This window comes from Pelodiscus sinensis, chromosome 11, assembly GCF_052426305.1.
Source record: "Pelodiscus sinensis isolate ZL-2025 chromosome 11, ASM5242630v1, whole genome shotgun sequence".
Lineage (NCBI taxonomy): Eukaryota > Metazoa > Chordata > Testudines > Trionychidae > Pelodiscus > Pelodiscus sinensis.
In genome coordinates, this window is record NC_143062.1 from 9,990,570 (window position 1) to 10,004,183 (window position 13,614).

The following is a 13,614-nucleotide window of genomic DNA, read 5'->3' on the forward strand; positions in this document are numbered from 1 at the left end:
GTAGGGAAAAAAGTGAGAAGTCAGGTGGAATGGAATCTTGAAATTATTTGAGCATCTCACATTTGGATAAGGAATGCTATCGAGATGGGGGTCCACACTTTTTTTTAAGTCCTATTATTGCTCTCTACGTAGATAAACTATCCTTTCTTTGGCTGCTACTCAGACAGATCTGAATACTTCTGTTCTGGGCATCAGTCTACTCCTCCATTTTTGTAAAATCATGTGCCTAGTAATCATTGCTGCTCTCAAGAACCGACATCTTTGCCCCCCACCCATGCAAAACACACTGTCCCTGCCTGCCGCCTCTGGGCAATTAAAAACCTGCTGGGGGCCTCTGCCGCTGCCACTGGCAGGGCCGCATGGCTAGATTGTTTTCTGGCTGCTAGTTCCATGCCACTGGCACATTGCTATGTCTCAGGGGAGGTGTATGCAGAGTTGTCCTGTCCGTAGGTATAAGCTGTGAAACTGACTAAATATCAGCAATACCAATTCTCCTGATTTGATCACAAGCCTCCTGATAATTGGGGCTTTTTGTTGTTGTTGGAAAGCTCCTGCCACATCCTCACGTTGGGATCCTGTGCCTCTGCCTGGGGGTAATGAAAGCGAAACCTGCCAGCCTCACCCTGCTGGCCGCAAAAGCATGTCAGCATGGCTTCATGGACCACGCTGTGCTGTCTGTGACTGCGACTACATGGGTTCTGGGAGCTGTCTCCCCTGGGCCAGCAGCAGCACAGGCCTAATTTAAATAACTTTTCCAAAATATTTCACAAGCAGGATTGGGGAAGAACGTGGGCTGTAAGTGCCTCGCAGGCTAGGGGCTTGAGTCCCCTGTACTAAGACATCTGGACCAGATGGATGCTTTCAGTTGTTTTAGTTGCAAGTACTGCCATTCCACTGAGATTGGCAGGTTGTATAGTTACTTGATCACCTTTCCAGACGACTGTATCCCTTTCTGGGAGTCTGATTTGTCCTGTGTGCCCCAAGTTTCGTCTCCCTTTAAAAATTTGCAAAATCTGACACATACGAAAGTGTCACAGCATACTACTACTGAGAAATTGCTGACTTGCTCATATTTACCATATAATTATAAAATAAATCAACTGGAATATAAGTATTGCACTTACATTTCAGTGTATAGTGTTTCATATAGTGGCTTGTTTATACTGCTGTATAAATTTTAGTTTGCCCTGACTTCTCTAGTGCTTTTTGTGTAAACTGTTATAAAACTAGGCCAATATCTAGATAATTGTACCCATGGGAGACATCTGCGTACCTCTGGTTAAGAACCTCTAGCTTAACTGTTAGTCATGGATGACAGCCATGAGTCTTTTCTAACTGGGCAATTCATATGATGCCTGCTCAGTCAGGTCTTCCAAACTGTTGTCACCCCCCCCCCCCAATTTGCAAGGCTGAGTTACCTCAGATAGATGCTCTTGCATAATGGTGAGGATGAAATTGATACCCATTAGGTAGGATAGCCCAAACCCTTCATGCTGCCAACACAGTAGACATCTTATTTTTCTCCACTGGACAAAAGATGAATGAAGCAGTCTCCAAAGGGAACTAGATGGATCAATATCCATTCAGTTTCCACCCATGCAAGTACACTAGGGTTAGCATTCTGGAACCAGTTTAGTATCAAATGTGTAAAAGCATAATAGTTACTTTGCAAGTCTGGGAGTCCAGATCCATCCAGACTAAAGGGAGCTGGCGTGTTTTTAAATGGTAGTCACGGGCATTGACCTGGACCCTATGGAATCTCTCATGATGTTGTTAAATTGTCTAGAATAAGATGGAAGTATATTTACAGATAGGCCATTTAACATACAGAGAAGCCTAGGCAGAACATTAATTTTGATTGTATTAACCCGTCCCCACAGGCTCAGGGAGAGAGGATGCCTCCTATTTGTATCAAAAGGGATGAGAGAAAACAGGATTTAAATTTATCTGCTCTAGTTCATTAGTGTTTCTTGGTATCTTTATACATAGGCAAACTGGTGCAATCAAGTTCCTGTGGAAATTCCATTGAGGAAAAAGCCTCTCTACTTGATAATTTCAATGTTTCCCATTTAATCAGTATTAGATACTGTTCTGAATCTTTGAAGTAGTGATAGAAGAGCTGGAATAGTGGTTTCTGGTTTGAACATGTACAAAAGCATTTACATGAATTTTATATTCTGTGGAACCAGTTGTATGCCTCAGATGAGCCCATATAGCTGGTGCCTGGGGCTCAAAAGCCAAATCAAATGATACTTTGCTGAGTATCATAGAGGATAAGCTGTGTGATTGATTTTTTTTTTTTTATAGACTTCCTAAACCCCAGTCTACCTGTCGCATTTTAGTCCCTGCTAAATGCGTGCAGGGTTTTGTACCATTTTCTCCTTTTTCCACATTTTCCCTGTGGTCTGTCACATTGCTCTCATTGCTGAGTGCAACATTCATTCCGTTATCCAGTCATTCTTTATGTAAGTAAATTCTTCCTGAATTACTCATATGTCAGATGTTTTTTCTATTCTGACCTCTTGGTTTTCAATTTAGTAACGATCTCTAATTTTGACTTCAGCTCATACTTCCCTTTTAGCCGCCCCCCCCCCCTGCTTCTAGTCGCATCTTTTCTTGGCATGCATTTTCATCTAGCTACATGGATTTAGAACTCCCATTAACAGATAGAGCCCTGCATAATCAGCTGTGAATAAAAACAAAACCTCAAACTCAACCCTCTTGTATTCTACATTGAATAGGAGTGATGGTGCAATGTTTGATTACTATAGAATGGTGCCGTGGGTGTCTTATTTCCTTCCTATAGTTGCTCCACTTAGTGGATGACAGTCTGCTACTGCTACCATTTGCTTTGTTAGCTCCATGCAATGGATCTAAAGGTTCCAACCCTGCTGATGACGTGTGATGCCACATGATGGAATTTCTGTTTCTTCTTTGAGTACATATTTACCTAACCTTATGCTCTGAAGTGGTGAAAATATTCAAAAAATTCAGCCTGAATCGAGAAGACACTATGAAAAATTTCAACATACATGCTTAAAATTTGACAATGTTGATTATAAGCAGCTGAGAACAGGAGTCTGATCATGGAAAGTGTCAGGCAATTGTAACTGTAGATACCACTTTCTGTGTCACTGGTACTAGGAGGGGTATTATGTTTTCAAATTAGATTAAATCTCAGCAGCTTTATCTCTATTAAAAAAAATTAGAAGACTTACCCAGTGTTGCTCAGGTCCTTCCGGGCAGGAGACTGAGAAGGTGGAGGGATGCAGGGGCTCGGAGCTGTGGGGGGCTCAGAGCGGGAGGCTGGGGGTGTGGGTGTGCTGGAGTCAGGGTTTGGGAATAGGGATGTAAGTGATTAGTCAACAATCTCATAAGCAAAAGCTTATTGGATAGTCGGCTAGTCACATCCCTCCCCCTTCCTGCCTCTATCCGAGGCAGCAAGGGCTGGGGGGAGCCCATCTTGGTGTTACAAAGGCAGGCTTGTGCATACAGAATTGATACAGTGTCTTGAAACATCATTTTAATCTTTTTTGTGCACTTTTAGCCCTGCAGCACAGGGTGCTGCTCCATCCCCCACTGATTAACTGGAACTGGTAAGCATCACCTGTTAACCTTCCGCATCCCTAATGGGCTGCATCAACTTTTGTTTTTGAAGAATCCATTGAACATTCCTTTACTCACAATGAAGATTAATAGATATTAACAGCCAAGTCTGAAATGGTTGTTTTGCTGAAGAGCAAGTATTCTGCTTTGACAAGAATTTTCTGCAGAACTAAAAATGAGAACGATCCAAGTTTTATTTTCCTCTCATAGCAGCGAATAGATTTGTTCTTCAGCTAACATCTGGCACTTATTGAGTGTTCAGCCTGTTGGACGATAAAGCAAGTCTATGACAAAGCATTATTGGAGAGATGAAAATTACCTTTATTTCAGGAGTGCCATTTCAGGCTAATTAATGTAAATTTGCCCACTTGTGCTGCTGCTTTATGTGGCTTATTTAAATACTTCAGGCATAATCCAAAGAGAGAAGCAAAATTTGTTCCTTCCCCGTGATTTATTTTATGTCTGTTTTAGAGAGTGAGTCAGTCCTTAGCTAATTAAAAAACCTTACTTCATGTTTATTTGCACTAATAGTTTAGAGAGTGAAATAATAAATGTAAACATTACTGTTGTGATTTCTTATTTGACTACAAAGGAATTAATGACACCAGTAAACAAAATGAGACACTAAATGTAAGTCATCGCAGCATCTGCTGTACTGTTTTATTGAATGGGTCATTAATGTGTATTTTGCTTTTTCTTTATTGGGCTTATGTCTTTAAAAAAAAGCACCCAGTTACACATACCTCAAAGAACACGTTTTAAGTATGTAAAATATTTGGTATGTCGAGAACCATTCCCTCACATGCTTTCCTTGAATTATCTTGAGTTGTTTAAGACAGTAATCTTTTGGTGGTCCAAAAGGATTTCTAACTCGCCTGTTCAAATTACTCTCTCGGGCCCAATACAGAATTCATGTCAGGGTGTCTTTAGGTACAGAAACTGTTCTGAATTTGTATTGGCATTTTATCCAGCTGAAGTCGTATGGTATGTTGATCTGCCAGAGATCACTTGTATACATCCAAAACTCATAGTGCTTTGGATATTTAGACACTGAAGTGGTTGATGTCTCTTGCCAAAAATTCTTAGGCTGTATTGTGGTTTGAAGTTATGCTGACCAAAGAGCATTGGCGAAAGTGAAACTGGAATTACCTTTTCTGACCAAAGACCAGAACTGCCTCTTGGGTTCAGGAAGTGGCAGGAGCAAGAAGGAAAGAACAAATCACCTGACTTTAGAGAGAGCAGGAAGGAGTGAGTCATAATTCTGTTATCTTAGGTAGAGAGAATGTGTGATGTGGATCCTGCAACTAACTTCTCTTTACTATTAATATACTCTTTTCTTTAGGAGCACCTGATAATACTTGAAATTCTACCTACCCAAATAATTATTCTTCTAAGGGGGTACCAAATACAGTCTCTCTGTAATTGCACACCTGGTCAATATCTTTGCTAGCTACAAAATGTTATGTGCATAAAGTCATAAATCAAAGAATCCTAGTGTTAGAAGGGACAAGGGTCAGTCTGTCTCCTGGAAAGATGCAGGATTCATTGCATGTAAGTCATCCAAGACAGATGGTTAGCGAACCTCCTTTTGAAAGCCTCCAGTGAAAGCTTCCACAACCTCCTCACGTAGTCTTCTTACATATTCACACAGTATGTAGCGGGTTCTTTGATCACTGTGGTGATTAGGTAGTTCACATTGTCACTGGAGTGGACAAGGACCTGGACACTTTGGGCACTATTTCACCAAAAAATTTCCTATCATTTAACTTTCTACAGCAAAACTGTGGAATTACTTCTTCTATTGTTTGCTTTTATTCTCCTGTCACTTGAGCCTCTCAACCTGCCTTAGACACTGGCTCCAAAACATCGGTGTTCAGGAGGTACAAGCTCTCTAGTCTTTTTATAAATTGAGGTGTAAAGTTTTTCTTGCCAAAAATCCTGTGGAGTCTTCGATGACCACAGGACTGAGAATCAACTACTAGGTATACTTTTCTACCTTGAAAATAGTACAGACTGCTACTTTCTTCCAGCTCTAGCATGGAAAGAAGGCAGATATGGCCCAGAAAACGTGAGCATAACTGTTGCATGGATACCATGGAATTTTGGCACAAAATACAAACCAAATGGAATGCTTGGATGCCGTGGAAATTGGTTACTCTGAAAAGACATTGTAGGAATTCAATTGTTTTTCTTAATGCTTCTGGATTTTCCCTTTAAACATTTACTAGTATCAGTTCTCTTAGTCAGCAAAGTGACATTTGCTAAAGGTAAAGCACAGCTGAGTAGAACAAAGCGATACAGAGAATGTTAAGAAGTGAAAGGTGAACAGTAGTAAAGGAGTGGGGGGGGGGGGAGAGAAGAGAAGCTTGTGATAGGAATGCCCATCTGTAGAAAAGAGGAATTTCTTGTTTTATTTGGGGAGGAAAAAAAGGCAAAAAGGTGCTGCGGGAGAGGGAACATCCACTCAAATGTCTTGTATGGAAATCTAAATTTTCTCCGCTAACATTTTCCTCCCTTTGCTTCATGAGCTCTTTGTTTTATGTTTGCTAGTGAAACACTCATGGTAATACTCTGATAGGACCGCTAACGGCCACCATATCAGCATTTTATTTTGTTCCTTATTTAGCAAAGCTAGATGGTGACGCCTTTTGACTGGAAGTATCCCAAATTTGTTAGTGCCTCATCTGATCACTGTAGGAAGGTGTATCAGTCAGCTAGGCAATGGTGCCTTTTGAGTTTAAAGTTACTTGATTTATTGAAATTCAACTGTTCATCTTCCCATGTAATCTTGGACTAATAAACGGAATACTTCATGGTTTACAGAAAAAAACAAGGGTGTTAATGTAGATGAGCCATGTATTAATGTCATAACTAGGCATTCTCGGTGCCAGCAAAAGGAAAAAAAGCTTCAGTTCAAAATATTTGTGGATAAAGATGCTAGATGCAGATAGGGACCATCGGATCCGTCCTGCATTTCAGCATTGTGTGAAAGTATACCTCAAACAAAAATGTGCATGGTGTTCCGAGGATATGCCAGGACCTCCTCGAGAGCAGGAAACCCTCTCCCCATCAGAGCTACATGGCTAAATGGATACGGTTCTCATGCTGAGCAGCTGGTTGCTGCATCTCCCCATTGGATGCTCTGATTCAGTTGTTCCTGGATTCTCTGCTCCACTGAAGAACCAGGGCCTTGTTCAAGGTACATCTGGTGGCTGTTTCTAGCTTTCATCCCTCATTCCAGGGTCATACAATCTTCTCCCACAAGGCCAGCAAATTCCTCAGGGGCCTGGAGCAGCTTTTTCCCCTCAGTTCAGGCCTCCAGTTCTCCAGTGGGACCTGAGCTTCATCCTGGCCAGGCTCACAGGGTCTTCCTTTGAGACATGAGTCACATGCATCTGGCCCCATCTGTCCTGGAAAGTCACCTTCCCTGTAGCAGTAACATCAGGCAGACGAATCTCTGCGCTGCGATCCTTGACCTCCGAATTTCCAGTTTCACTCTCACTCAACCTTTGTTCCCAACGTGTCCACTTTCCACCTCTTCCTTCAGTCCTCTGTCCCAAGCCCCACTCATCAATGAGGAGAGACGCCTCCATACATTAAATGTGAGATGGGTCCTGTCTTTTAAACTGAACTAGGCTGTTACACAAACCGGGTAGAATTCTGGCTGTGGCAGGGCAGATGAGGAGCCAGTTGATCTTCACCCAGGGAATTTCAAATGGCATCGCTTTGTGCATCAGCACCTGCTATGACTTAGCTGGCATCCTCCACTGCTGATCATGAGAGCCCATTCAAACAGTGCAGGCCTCTTCCACAGCGTTCATACTCCCGTCCCGATCCGGGACATCTGTCTGACAGGTTGTCGGTGCACACTTTCACTATGCCACCATCTCCCAACCTAGAGATGACACTGGGTTCAGCAGAGCTGTACTGCAACCTTCTCGTCCTCGAATGCCTACCCACCTCTGAGTGGATACTGCTTGAGAGTCCCCAATTGTGGAATGGACATGAGGAAGAACTCAAGGAAAAGAAAGTTACCTGTTCTTAACTGGTAGTGTTTGAGATGTGTTGCCATGCTACATCCCATCTTCCTTCCCCGATACTGGAGTTTCTGGTAAGAATGAGCTAAGGGTTGGGGGAGCTATGGAGGCGCCATTTCCGGGGTTGCTAGCGGTGTCTGTGTCCCCTCACGGGTACTGCTAAGGGAAAAAACTTCCGGTACCGGTGCACATGGCGATGCACATACCTATTTGTGGAATGGGGATGAGGAACAGATAACGGTCGTGGGTATTTTTTTTTTTTAAATGCATGGGTGGGATACTTTTTTCCAATATGCCTTACTTTAACACTTATCATATGAAATTCAACACTTTATTATGTTTCCATTCACCCAGTTAGGTGAGATCCTTCTAACCCTCAGTCTGCTTTTTGAATGGGTTGACACATTTAGAATCCTGTTGTATTCGTTCAAATAATGGTATTTTGCATCAGTAAGCAGGGGGAACTAGAAAACCTGAGGATGAAGGGTGCCCAGGAACTGGTATTGTGTAGTACCCATGACCTTCTTGACTAGTTTATCTTGAAGCTAAGGAGAATTTCCACTGGATGTCACTGTTTACTTTCCATAGATACAGTTAAAATAACATCTTACCTGTAGTGAAAATGACTCTGGAAGTGATTTAAATATCTTTTGTTTGACTTGCATAATGAAGTCTCAGATAAGACAACCTATACTACCCAGTTTCTTTCAGTTAGTTCCTGCTTTATTCCAACTCCCAAGCCCTTGAACAGTCTAATCTTTGTATATCAGACTATCCATAGTTTGAACGTTGTCAACTGTTTTCTTTCTAACTTAACTTTATTTTTAATAATCTAGAGTTTTCTAAAAAACCTTTTAAGTGGTGCCTGCTGACTTCTTGTGAATTCCTGTTCTTGTTTTTAAGAGGGTTTTTAGCTCCCCTTTTAGCTTCTTGAGAGTCTGTCAAACAAGGGAGAAATAGTGAAACTGATTAGAGGCAAAGTGTTAGCAATTAGATAAAATAGACTACCAAAAAAAACCCAACCCCCCCCCCACTTTTTGCTCCTACTTTCTGCTATATAAAGCTTTGGGTGTTAATTGTAACAGTCAATATAAGGGTTTGAGATAGAAATGTGACTAAGCTGTTAGCACCCCCTTTTTCATCTCAGAAGCGACCTGTAATTTTATATAATTCCTTATTAATTTGTATCTTCCATGGGCTTATGTTCCAAAATTGACTTGTCTAAGACCTAGCAGGATGGTAGCTGCATAGAATACTATCTAGTTACAACAATTATCATAAGTTTCAATGTGAAGGATTTTGGAATGAAGGCTGATTTATTTCCACTGTCTCCATGGGCCCCCAAATAGTTGAAGTGTGCCTTTTCAAACATCCCACTCTCCCCACCTCTAATATCATCAATTCACAGACACTTACCTTCCTTCCTTCCCCTCCCCCCCCCCCGCATCCCCCTCCTGTTCTGAAATGTGATTTGTCCTTTTCATATGTGTTCACTTTTTTTTTTTTAATTGTATCCTTTGGTATATATGGCTGTGACTATTTTCTTCCACTATTTGATCTGAGGAAGTGGGTCTGGCCCACGAAAGCTCATCATCTAATAAACCATCTTGTTAGTCTTGAAAGTGCTACATTCTCCTGCATTTTTTTTTTCAAGTGGGTGCTCTAAAGAAATCATTTGTTTTTCCCTTTGTCGCTAAGTGCTATATTTTGTTCAGAAACTGCATATCCATTCTTTTTTAATGTTCAGCTGCTTCTTGCTATATTTCCAATGCCTAATAAGCAGATGTAGTAATAAGATACTTACTTAATGACATGTACATTTGTTCAGTTATGCTGAATAAACTGTTGGCTTGAACTATGACTAAAATAGATTAAACCTCCACAGCACTGTCGTTGTCCTTAGTGTCCTTCCCCCAGAATTCATCTGGCAAGTTACCTTACAATTTAGTAGTAAGGGAGTGCAGGAATCTTTGTGTAATAGTGACACTTGACAGTGCTGAAACAATTGTGATACATAGCTGGTACCTGTGTCAGGCTTTTGATAGCATGGATTATTTTTGTAGCATTTTCTCTTTTTTTCATTTGCTTGAAGAATGCGCATGAACTTCCTTCCAGTCCCATTGTAGTCATCAGCTTACCACATGCCCTGTAAGTTTATTAAAAACAAGATGGCTGCTACTTGTTTTCAAATGCACTGTAACAGAAACAAAAATAGCCCTATGACAAAAATGGGAAAACAATGTATTCTTACTTTTCTTCAGTTGGGTGCAAAATTCCAGTAGGCCATATTGCTACTTCCAGTATTCCAGACACAGATTAAGGGTGGTTGTTACAGAAAAGTTTGCAAGCACGTGAACTTCTCAGGGCATGACACAGGTCTCTCCTGAGACCCCACAGTGATATTTGTCACTGTAATCTGGGGAACCTAGTAACAAGTTAATGATGGGATGTTTTCCAGTAATGCAGCAGCAACCTCTGTCATTGTTGTACTTGCACTGTGCCAAAAGGGGTGGCAGTGGCTTTGGGAAGAACTGCCACTCAATCTGACATACAGTTATGTAGCACAGGCTTTTTCCCAAAGAGAACTTCCTTCATTTAAAAAAAATAGTAATATGTCTACTTTTCTGCCCTTAGTCGTTTTGTCGGGGCTCAATTCCTGACTCTGGCACTCCAAGGCTGTGTCTACATTGGCACCCTTTTCTGGAAAAGGGATGCTAATGAGACACTTCGGAATTGCAAATGCCCCAGGGATTTAAATTTTCCCCACGGCATTTGCATGAACATGGCTGCCGCTTTTTTCCGGCTCGGGGCTTTGCCGGAGAAAAGTGCCAGTCTAGACAGGTATCTTTCGGAAAATAAAGCCTTTTCCGGAAGATCCCTTATTCCTGATTTTAAGTAGGAATAAGGGATCTTCCGGAAAAGGCTTTATTTTCCGAAAGATACCTGTCTAGACTGGCGCTTTTCTCAGCAAAGCCCCGAGCCGGAAAAAAGTGGCAGCCATGTTCATGCAAATGCCGCGGGGAAAATTTAAATCCCCAGGGCATTTGCAATTCTGACTGGTCTCATTAGCATCCCTTTTCTGGAAAAGGGTGCCAATGTAGACTCAGCCCAAGTGCAGAAGATGGGGCCCCACAAAGACTTTAAATATACCTTGCCACTACAGGCACTGGTTACAAAAACTTCCCCAGAGTCACAGATACACTTGCTCTGAGAAATAACCAAAAAAGCTGCCACTACCAAGTGAAACAACCTCCTTCCGTCTTGAACCTAGGAAGAAAGTACTTGGACTTCCCTTCCTCAGAGGTACCCCAAGCTCCTCTGCTACAAGAGAGCTTGAAAAAATAGAGGAAAAACAAGCTGCGGTCTTTGTTAGCTGACCCCTCAGTCTGAGAGATGCAGACACACACAGACAGACAGACCTCTTGTACTTTCCTGGACACAAGAATGAAATGATCACCTTCATGTTACATAGCAACTAATGAAAACAAAACAAAACAGAGATGATTTCTGGGAACAATGCTTAGATGGTAAATGGGAAGGGGAGGTATAGATTCACACAGAGCAGTTCAAACTATACCACAAAATTAAAGAAAAATACCCTGATCATGACTAGATTCACTTTCCCTCCCCCTTTTATTTACTCTCAAACTCCTTTTTATTCACTCCGCTTCCATGCCCCGAATTCCTTGGAGGCATGGTAGTCCTGTCTGGGTTTAAATCATTCTGTGTCTCAACTCCTGGTTTCTCTCCCACACAAAGAAACAGGCAAGGTATCTATGTCAAATTCAAATTTCAGCTGTCTATTTCGATTGGTTCTCCTGGTCCCTGGGCCAACAGCCTTGCTAGCTACCAGAGTTTGACCCCTTAGTCGCCAGATGCTGGTCAGCACCCCTCCTATCCATTACAGGTGCACAAAAGAAATCCCAGAGGCCTCATTCAGATTCGGTGTATTTAGAATCTGTTAATTACTGTACCTACCCTTTGCCCTACAAAGTCCTGGTTCTGTTTCTTATAGAGGCAAAACTGACTTCAGTTTTAGGATATTTTGGGTAATGATGTCGTTAACAGGCTTCTGAGCCTCATCTGTCCCATTTTAACCAAATCCATATTTTAAAGTCAACGGTCCTGTCAGAATCTGATCAAGATGGAAGTATGGGTGAAAATGCGCTGTTACCCCAGAAAAGGAAAAGTGATGTTTTTTGTTGGGGAGAAAGATCATCACATAAGAGGAATGATGGTGCTACCTACGTGTTGAGACCATGAGCTCTTAAACCTCTCTTTCTTGACCTGTCTCTAAATGTGATGTACAAAAGAGAGTAACATTTATAAATATTTTTCTAGGATTATTATAACTTGAACCATTTTTTTTAAAGCTTTCTGTTTCTTGCTTTGTTTACAGGTAGAGGGATAACAGTTTCAGTACAATTATTTTTCTGCTTGAGCAAGTCAGCTTCTAATGGGTTCTGACATCAAAGACCATAAACACTTGACGTGAAGATTTTGTATAATGTTAGTTGTGCTTGAAGCTCAGATACACAGGGATGGTGTGGAATAACTATAGACCAGTCAATCAAAATATAAATATATTTGAATATTCTGTGTTTGAATATCCTTTGGGGGAGAGGTTATGCCGATCACCAAATGGGCATGTAGTATTTTTTCAGGTTTATCAGGTTTCCTTTGGCATTAATTAGCTTGTGTTAGAGCAGGGGCAGACCAGATACAGGCTGGATCTGGCAGCTTCCATACTGGGACTGTCAGGCACAGAGCAGCCCCATACCGCTTTAAGCTTCTGACTGCTCCCTGTGGCTCTCTGCTCCAGGCGTGGGGAGTGGGAGGCTTCATGCACTGCCCCTACTCCCAGCAATATCGCTTAGCTCCTGTTGATTGAAAACTAGCCAATAGGAGCTGAGATTTTGCTGGGAGGTACCTGGAACAGAGAGCCACAGGGAGCAGCCAGCCATTTTGAGCAGCCTTGGGATACGGATCCTGCCTTGGGATCCTGCAGGGCTGCTGGCCAGGAGCCACCTAGGTAAGAACCTCTTAGCCAGAGCCTGCTTCTGGTACCCCAGCCCCTCCCTCTCCCCCCACCCTCGTGACCTGGAGGAGGGGGCAGGGAGGTGAAAACTCCCTCCCAAGCCTTGCATCTCCTCCTACACCCCTTCCTCAAGCCATAATCCTTCCTTGCACCCATACTCCCTCCTTGACCCTGCACCTCAATCACCTGCCCCAGGTCACAATTCCCTCCTTCACCAGAACTTCCTCTTAGACCCCACATTCTCTCCTGTACCGTAGTCCCCAGACCCCAAGCTCCCTTCTGCACCTAAACTCCATCCCAGACACCACACTCCCTCCATAGAGAAGTGCATCCCTTGATCACTTTCCAAATCTTGGAGTGGCACCCCCCATCAAAAATTATTGCACACCCCTTTGCTAGACCAAACTTGTATTGGTGAAGTGTCACTGGACTGCACTCTTTAGGGGTTAAACATTTCTGGAATAGATCTAATATACAAATGGTGGACATTCTTTGTAGGGCTAGGGTTCCCACTCTTCCCAACAATCTCTTTGCATTACACCGGTAGGGTCCTCCAGGGCGGGATCAGGGCCTTACTTTACATTAGACAGCAACTGGAAGGAATGGAGGGCACCAAGCAATGCTTAATATGTAAATAAATGTTTTATAATTATGTTCTTCCAACTTCTCAAAAGCTAGGTAATCTAGAACTCCTGTGGATTGTTAGGAGGCAGGGCTGTTGATTTTAAATATCTTTCTATTTCAGATAGGGCAACAAAACTGTCCTAGCCTTAAAATTACAGCATTGTTGTATAATGTATTCAAATGACTCACATCAAGTAGGGCTGTGACAAAATAAACAGCGTTACTCAGAGAAACAGACTATTAATACTGAGCCCATGAGTGAAGAAGGCAAGGAGTCATTAGCCACATTGTAACGAAAGAGGGGCCGAG

General features: G+C 42.2%; 1 protein-coding gene and 1 long non-coding RNA gene across 7 annotated transcripts in view; one reads left to right on the top strand and one right to left on the bottom strand.

The window, feature by feature from the left end:
- The window catches only part of POC1A (POC1 centriolar protein A), a 161,852-nt gene that overhangs the window by 50,242 nt on the left and 97,996 nt on the right, over positions 1-13,614 (top strand). The gene's annotated exons all lie outside the window — the stretch shown is intronic.
- The window catches only part of LOC142830963 (uncharacterized), a 56,316-nt gene continuing 46,577 nt past the window's right edge, over positions 3,876-13,614 (bottom strand). For both annotated transcript variants that reach the window (XR_012906536.2, XR_012906535.2), the window contains 2 exons: positions 9,669-9,789; positions 3,876-8,581 (listed from right to left, as the gene is read on the bottom strand). This is a non-coding gene — a long non-coding RNA (uncharacterized LOC142830963). The remainder of the gene's footprint in view (positions 8,582-9,668; positions 9,790-13,614) is intronic.